This window comes from Alosa sapidissima, chromosome 14 (assembly GCF_018492685.1).
Source record: "Alosa sapidissima isolate fAloSap1 chromosome 14, fAloSap1.pri, whole genome shotgun sequence".
Taxonomy (NCBI): domain Eukaryota; kingdom Metazoa; phylum Chordata; class Actinopteri; order Clupeiformes; family Clupeidae; genus Alosa; species Alosa sapidissima.
Window position 1 is genome coordinate 13,432,544 of NC_055970.1, and position 8,732 is coordinate 13,441,275.

Here is an 8,732-nt window from a genome sequence, read left to right on the forward strand (position 1 = left end):
ACTATTATTATTATGACCGCCGCTAGCAAAGCTAGCGAAGCGGTCATATAGGGATTGTCAAAGTTTTTTTTTTTTTTTTTTTTTTTTTTTTTTTTTCGTCATCTACTTCCTGAATTTTTGGTCAACGATACCCGGGACACCGAACCACCGGGGCACATGAAATTTGGTGGGTATGTAGCCCCACTAGACTTTTACGGAAAAATTTTGTTTCGTCCCCGGGGGCCACTCCCCCCCGTGCTGGGCCCCCCGAACCGCAAAAAAAGCAGTTTTTCCTAAATAACTACCTGAACCGTGGCACCGAGGATGAAGAATCTTTTATGGTATGTTGGTCTCAAGGGCCCACATCAACCTGGCCCATAATCACTCATTTGTCATTTGCACCCCCCCGGTAAAAAATGAAAATGCAATATTATTCTGCTTTAATCGCCCCTATCTTCAGTTAAGATGTTCAGAACTGCACCAAATTTGATGTGTATGATTGACCTGGCATTCTCTGGGGGTATGCCAAGTTTCGTAGAATTTCATCCATGGGGGGGTCTAAAAGAAATTAGGTTATGTGTACATTTAGTGACTGTACACTCATTGGCCTGTAGATGGCGGTGCACACCTATACACATGCACACACACACACAGGCACCCACATACTATCGGTATTAGAACGGCCGATACATAATTACAAATTCAGTAGGATTAAAAGAAAGCCAAATTAAATATTCATCATCATCATCATGGCTGCATTTCCAGTATTGGCGATAAGTAGTCGTTTGTCCACTAGATGGCGCATCGTTGCAGTGAGACGTAATTTTGTTGGAAGTTAAAAGTGGGTTGTAAAAACAATGGATGCTTCCTACAGGACTGAGCGGCGGTCATATTTTGTACCGCTATGCGGTACATCTAGTTAATTTGATGTTTATGTAATATTAAATGATTGAATAAAGCAACTTATCATATGACATGTTTTGCAGATTTGGAATGCAATGCAAACTCTACAGGTTTGAACATCCCAGTCCTGCAGTACTCCTGAAGCACTACAGGTTGTGCCACTACCAAGGATGCTCTTGGTCACTGCCTTGTCTTTACCCTGAGTGTCCGTGCATATTCAAAACCACAGGTGCGTTGAAGTGTCATTTGTCGCGCACAGAGCAATTCCGCGACAAGCAGCCCAGTTGTTTTTTACATGTGAGACCTAAATCTGATCAAGACTCATTCTGATGTACTGAATCCTCGTCATTGAGTGCTTTTTGTGTTCCTTACTGTAGGTCTGCTTAGAGTTTCACAGGTTTACTGGCGTTCCACTCAAGGAGACCTTTTTTATCTTCCCTGGATGAATATGCACCAAAGATAATCAAAATGTTCAGGTCGCGAAAGGGGACAAACTGGACAATCAAGTAAATTACTATTTGATATATTCTTTCTCTTTGCATATTAATATGGCTTACTTGTGCCTCCTCTGATAAGGCAGAACTTGAAACTCTATATTGTGGTTCTGGTACAGTTGTATGTCTAATTTTTGAAGATAGGGTTGTGATGATTGCTGTAATCATTTACATTTACATCACCACAGTACAACTTTAACCATGCCATCATAACACTGATCTTTCCCCTTCAAATTCATTCTTGAGATATGCTGTAGGATATGTGTGTTGGTGTAAAACATTTGTTTCCTGCTGCTGTCTTTCAGACGATCAATGTGGTTGCACATAGGAAGACAGCTGTTCTACAAGGCCTGCCTTTCTTTATGAGAGAGACTCCGGATTCTTTCTTCAAGTCTTGCCTGGTAAGCAACACTATTCTAGCTACATTGCAATCAATTACTTCAATTAATGTGCATGCCAATATGCCTGTTACCAGCTTGTTCATTGATATTTTGTGAGTGTTGTTGGTGCCCTCCATTGTCTGTAGGGTGATCTACTGAGACATGAAATGTGGTTGGCTGTTTTAAATTGTATTTTTGTGATGTGCTTTTCCTGCAGGATACTGATGTTGATGTGGAAGATTCACAACTCCAAGGGGAACAACATTGGAATCTTATCGGTCATCGAGGATGACGTGGCCAGAGCTGACAGCATCGCAAATGTGAGATGCCTTTCTATAATTTTGGAGGATCATGTCCTTGATGATCTCCCTGACCTTCAGACCGCCATGGCATTGCTCTTTGGACTTTTATATGTGTTGAACATGAAATATCCCGAGAACCTCAAATACACTTTCGAAACCCTCCAGAAGGTGTTCGTGCATCTGGACACAAACCTTTCTGCAAGTCCTCTCCTTCAGGAACAAAATGCTGAGGTTCTAAGAAACCTCATAAATGCACAAATAGGCTGACACCAGACATAATTTCACTGCATTTCTTACTTCCAGTAACTATATGCATGTGACAATAAACTTCCTTGTATCCTTGTATCCCTGTGTACGCTTGTGTGTGTGGGTGTGTGTGTGTGCGCGTGCGTGTACGCTTGTGTAGGTGTGCGTGTACGCTTGTGTAGGTGTGTCTATGCCTGCATGTGTGCGCATGCGTGCGTGTACGCTTGTGTAGGTGTGTCTGTGCAAACGTATTTTGAATACTTGTGTTGGATGGGCCAAAATGGATGTCTCGAGTCCTTCGAGTTGAGGAGGGGCCGAGTCTCGAGACCAGGGGGAGACAGTTACCATGTTCTATATCTATGGGGGAGACCGTTTTTTTTGTGTGTGCGTCCTCAGTGAAACGTAAAACAGTGTTTTGTATACTCTCCTGTGTTGGTTAGAAATGCCTGTTTTTTTTTTTTTTCCTTTTTCTGTGATTGGTTTGCATTTGTTTTGGCAGGCTCAGTCTCAATAGGATTGCCTGTGTGAATGCAAAAAATGCTTGACCAATTCTTTCAACAATGGTTACCATCTTGCATCCAATTAAAACAGGCTATTTTCAACCAAGCTACTGTAGTTGTCTGTGACTTTTGTTCTTGATTTGTTACCTTTTTCTTTAGTTTCTATGTATTTTAGTTTTGAATTAGAATATTAAGTGTTGAGATCTGTGTTAACTAAAAAATAGTCAAGCCAACTTAAAAATGTAACGCAACCTGCTGCCAAAGGATTTTGAGTAAACTCCACTTAGAAGAGCAAGTTGGTTCTATCATGGTTCTAAGTTAATTGGAATGATATTTTCAATTTATTTCAACATCACAATTTGAATGCAATAAACTTGTTAAATTAAGTAAGGTCAACATAAAAATACTCATCTGTGTGAACTTAAAAGAGCCAGCACAACTATTTGGCCCGGAGTTGAGTTTACTCAAAATCCTTTGGCAGCAGGTTGCGATACATTTAAGTTGGCTTGACTATTTTTTTTTTACAGTGTGTCAAATTTGTAGTTTCTTATGTCTCATTCTATCGAACAACAGATCCGCTACTCGATCTGGCAAACTTACAAAGTGTGGTTATAGCCAATAGAGGGAAGTGCTGTTGAACGGCAGAAGTGCCGTTCACCCTGTTATGAGTTGATGAACCACTGAAACGATTTTAAGGTACTCTTTGGTGTTGCTTTAAAAGTGATGGTGGTCCATCAGCAGACCAGAAGCAGCACATCCAGTGCCCAGGAGCTAACAACTTGGTCAGTGCCCAGGAGCTAACAACTTGGTCAGTGCCCAGGGCTAACAACTTGCTCAGTGCCCAGGGCTAACAACACACACACACACACACACAGTATATGCATAGATACACATTTATACACACACGCATATGTGCACACATGCAGATTCACTCATACCTGCAGGCTCGGACTGGTAATCTGTACAACCGGGCAAATGCCCGGTGGGCCGGTCCACATGTGGGCCGGTGACCTCTGGGATTTTTTTTTTTTTTTAAAGTTATTTAGCCTATTTGCGGCCCGTCATGTAGACCAAGGCTTAGCCTATAAATGCAGTTGCATCCATTTGGATTCGGGGGTGACGGGTCAATCATTTTGGCCTCTTCATGACAGGTTCAGTGTGTGTTACGATCGTGCCCCCCTGCCCCACCCCTCAAGTGGATTTGTCCAAGCAGCCGCTTGGTTTGTGGGGAAATATAGCCTACGAGTCCATGCATGGTAGCCTAGGCTATATAAGTGCCCTCCGCTGGCTGGTGTTCACATCATCGCAGTTTAACCGTAAACAGCAATCAGAGGTGTCTAATTTTATTCCATAAATATATTGTTTTTATAGACGTAAGTTGCACGCGCTACGAAGATCTTCTATTTACTGCACCATGTAGGCTACTGTAGTGCGGTTTGTCTGTCAACATTAAAAAAACTCCGGGTACCTACAATTTTCGCACAACTTGGTGGAAAAGTGTAGCACAGGTTAAAGAAAACCTATTCATGGTTGGACTCAAAAGGAACTTCAAAGTATTTGCCATATAGTAGCCTTTTAGCTCACAACGACAGTGAAAGTGGAACTTGGAAAGTGGAAGTCTCTGCACCGAGTGTTACATTAGATGCACAGTCGATGCACGTAAAAAGTATCAACTGGTAGGTTAGTAACGAAGGTAGCCTAATTTTGCAAAATGTGATGACGGCACACAAACTTGGGCAAAAACGTTTAGTATACACTTGTTGTGATAGCCTACAGTTAATGTGAATCTCTGACTATAACCAATGTAGAAGATTTGCACCAAATAGGCCTAACTGTGGTTGTGTTTCTACAACATGTTGGCACAAAACATAATTTCTGTCAACTATGACGATCTCCATGCATGTTCAGTAGCCTATATTTTTCATTTAGTCAAGCAGTGACATGTGGTTTAATCAGTGTTGGGCAAGTTATTTCAAAATCCTAATATATTATGTATTACTTATTACTGTCATTTCAAAGTAATTCATTACATTATAATATTACTGTCTCTGAATTGTAAGGCATTACACTACTATTGTATTACTTTTAAGTTACTTTTACCAAAATATCTAGAAATATGGATTTGGAATTCTAAATGCAGTTTATTATGCTCAATGCAGCTCATTGCATTTCTAATGGAGGGTGATGTGGTACAACATAATGACTGAGCTAGGCTTAAGGCTACAGTAGAATGTAATAGGTGCAGTGATGGCTCATGATGCAATACAAGGAACAATCATAGCCAGAATTTTGTTTAAAGAAGACAAAAGGTCAAAGTCTGGTCAATTGTGATAGAAATGCTGTAACTTTAGGCTTAGGCCTACTCATTAAAATCAACAGAGAGCCCGCTACCAGTATATTGTATAAAGTATTTTGATACAAAATACAGAGCCATTTCCTTCATCCCAATAAAATACAAATGACAAAATACTATTTTGCATTTGAAACACATATTACATGTTTCAGAAATACTACCCATCCCTGGGAACAGGCAGATTACATCTTTATAGTTGGCCATATAATGACATACTTAGGTTAATACTGTATTTCACCAGTTAGTGCACAAAAATGGCCAGTAGCTGCACTGTGTAGCCTATCTTGACATGTCTTTAAGTTTTGGGTTACAATATACAGGTAGTGGGCTCTCTGTTGATTTTAATGAGTAGGCCTAAGCATAATACATAATATATTACAATTTTGAAGTAACTTGCCCAACACTGATTAAACCACATTTCACTGCTTGACTAAAGGAAAAATATAGGCTACTGAACATGCATGGAGATCGTCATAGTTGACAGAAATTACGATACTGATTATATAATAACCTATAGGTCCAAATCTAAATGTTTGGGTTCAGTTTATAAAGTGTTGCTACAGCATGATACTGTGTGTTTGTTATTTATGGGGGGGAATCAGGGGGGGAATTTGGTATCGGTGGGCTTGTGTGTGTGTGTGGGGGGTGGGGGGGTCGTCGGTCCAGTAGTGGGCCGGTCCAGGAGAAAATTGCCAGGGCCGAATTTTGTTCCCAGTCCGACCCTGCATACCTGCACACACATACTGTACATTAGTGGTCCCCAAACTTTTTCTTCCGAGGGCCAGCTCACTATGCCTGGCTCTAAGAGAGGGCCAGAAACTCGGAGTATATCAGTAACCATAAATAGCTTAGTGTTGTGAACAGCAGTCTACCTTAGTTGAATATTCCATTACATTTAATCATAGGCTATTGCAATTTAATACCATTGTTAGCTGTGTTTATATTGCCATCATGCCATATCAGTGTAAAATGTAGCTCAAATTAAATAATAGGCCTACTAATAAAAATACTTTTGCATTCCCAAAAGTATTAGCAGGGAGTCCCAAAAGTATATTTTATTAAAAATGTGTGAACTCTGAACTCTGTGTCTTCTCAAGTTCTCAAACTCTGAGAATTTTAGGAAGTGCTGAAGTGGTCTGAAATTACCACCATTCTAACTTTCACTCACCTTATGAGAACTTTGTGAACTCTTTGTATGAACATTTGAACGAGTGAATAAAAAATAGAAATAATTATCCCAGATAGTCCCAGAAATATGACTTGAATAGACGTTAGTTAGTTATTAACAATTAACAGATAAACGTTTAGAATACTTTGAGCACTGATGCAGTCAGCATAGGCCTCTTACATTGTTTGCAGGTAGATATTTCATTCCGTTTTCGATGGCAAACGCAAAACAGCGCCAAAATAACCACCAGTGGACAAAAAGAGTATAACATATGTACTGTTAAGAATCGCCATAGAGAATGAATGGGGGAAATTGCGGAGGTTATAGTTTGACGATGTCGTACTCCCGTGCAGGCCAGATGCTACATACCACAGACATGTTTTGGTGGGCCACCCAAAATGAGGTGGCGGGCCGTAGTTTGGTGACCACTGCTGTACATACACACAAACACACTCATATATACACAAACATGCACACAAACACACTCACATACAACCAAATACAGTACAGGTTAACACACACATATGCAGGCACACAGAGTAATGTTTTGTGTATAATGGCTGAAGAGGGAGCTGTTCGGAGCTGCCATCCTCAGACACACACACGCACACACACACACACACACACACACACACACACACACACACACATACTGTACGCACGAACACACACACACACAGAGGGAGAGAGGAGAGGAATGGAGAGATGATAGGAAGGGAGAGAGAGAGATGGAGCAGGAGAGAGATAGGAGAGAGCCATAGTGGAAGAGTGTGTGTGTGTGTGAGAGAGAGAGAGAGAGAAAGAGAGAGAGAGAGGGGTAGCAGGTTCGTTCAGCCTGGTAGCCTCATTAGCATTCTAATAGCTTGCAGACTCATTTGCATATTTGCAGAGAGTGATTTTTTTTCTGAACTGGAATGAAATATAAATATAAAATAATAATAAAACCACTTTGAAGCTCTGCATCTCTTTATTTCATTATTTTTAATGTTTAATCATTTCTAATCATTCTCATTTATAATAATGCCTTTTCTCGCTCTGCAAGCCATTTAAGCAGATTTATGACATCAGAGTTGGAGAAGGACAGGCGCATCACTTTTTTCACTAAAATGTGGAGATTGCAGAATAAAATATGCAGACGACTGTTGCATGATAACACCAACAGCAGCAGCAGCAACAAAACACAAACAAACAAACAAAACACAAATAGGAAAGCAAAAATGTTTCTGCCCCTGTTATTTATCTGACAAACAGCAGCCCCTTCTGTTAAACAACAACTATGTAATCAGAGAGGCCCACTGCCCACTGTCTGAGCATGCACGCACGCACACACACACGCAGCCCTATATCTAAGCACACACACAAACACACGCAAACACACACACAGTCCACACACTGCCAAGAAACATGACGTTTAGTATAAGTAAGTATAAGTATACAGTATATACTCTTTTGATGTCCACCGTTAGATCAGTATCAGAAACGTGCTGATTACCAACCATTTACTTCTAAAATTCTAAAACAACGATGTTTATTAATACTTCAAAATAACATTTGACAAATGAACCTTACATTTTTCAGTAGCCATAGTGTGTAGATTTGAACAAAATCTAGTTTGGTTCTTACCAGGGCTTTTACCTGCCTGAAATATGCAATTTTGTTTACCATGCTCGGAGTTTAGTGCTGGGCTGGTTCCCAACCTTTTCATGGCACATCAACGGTTGGCCCGAGAATTCTCGTCTAAAGGTGTTTGAGTCGTGACTCACTCGGATCTTTCACCCGTGTCTTTAAATTAACCCATGAGTCGCGAGTCTCTAGTATCATTAACTCGGATCAGTTGAGTCCTTCTACAATTCAATCTAAAACGATAAACAGCACCACACACAAACCTCTTGCAACATTAGCTAGCCTCCTAGCCCTAGCCATCGTAGCTGCCAAAAATGTAACAATTTCGTAGGCAACCACAACTCCACAAATCAACTCAAGCGACTGAGTGAGCGGGCAGTCCGAGATAACTGGTTAACTTCCCGCAGAGCCGGAAACATTGCAGACTCACAGACCATGGGACTCAGATTGGAGCGGCTGAGTAGCAATCCGGGTTAGTCGGATCAGCCGGCCGGTTAGGCTACGTTGAGTACGAGTCAGTCTAATCAGCCGGCTACGTTGTCATGAGTGGATCTGCGAGAGCGAGTAGCTCCTCCTCGAGGTGAAAAGCAATTCCACAACAAAAGCCATTCTTTCACTTCTGAAATAACATTAAATGTTCAGCATGTAGCCTAGACATAATTAGATTTGGTGTATAGATGTAGCATATTAAAATGCAATTAGGTCGTGCAGACAGTCCGAACTGCACGCTCATGGAGCTGCTTGAGTATCTACCCGGGTCAGTCGAATCAGCCGGGCGGGCTGG

At 41.0% G+C, this 8,732-nt stretch overlaps 2 long non-coding RNA genes across 2 annotated transcripts; one reads left to right on the plus strand and one right to left on the minus strand.

The window, feature by feature from the left end:
• Nucleotides 1-771: 771 nt before the first annotated feature.
• LOC121681972 lies at nucleotides 772-8,357 on the minus strand. Its single transcript, XR_006022375.1, has 3 exons — nucleotides 8,347-8,357; nucleotides 1,787-1,792; nucleotides 772-855 (listed from the first exon to the last, which is right to left on the minus strand). It is a non-coding gene; the product is annotated as an uncharacterized LOC121681972 (long non-coding RNA).
• Nucleotides 1,370-2,291, plus strand: LOC121681971. The gene is made up of 3 exons (XR_006022374.1): nucleotides 1,370-1,388; nucleotides 1,682-1,777; nucleotides 1,974-2,291. It is a non-coding gene; the product is annotated as an uncharacterized LOC121681971 (long non-coding RNA).
• Nucleotides 8,358-8,732: the final 375 nt, after the last annotated feature.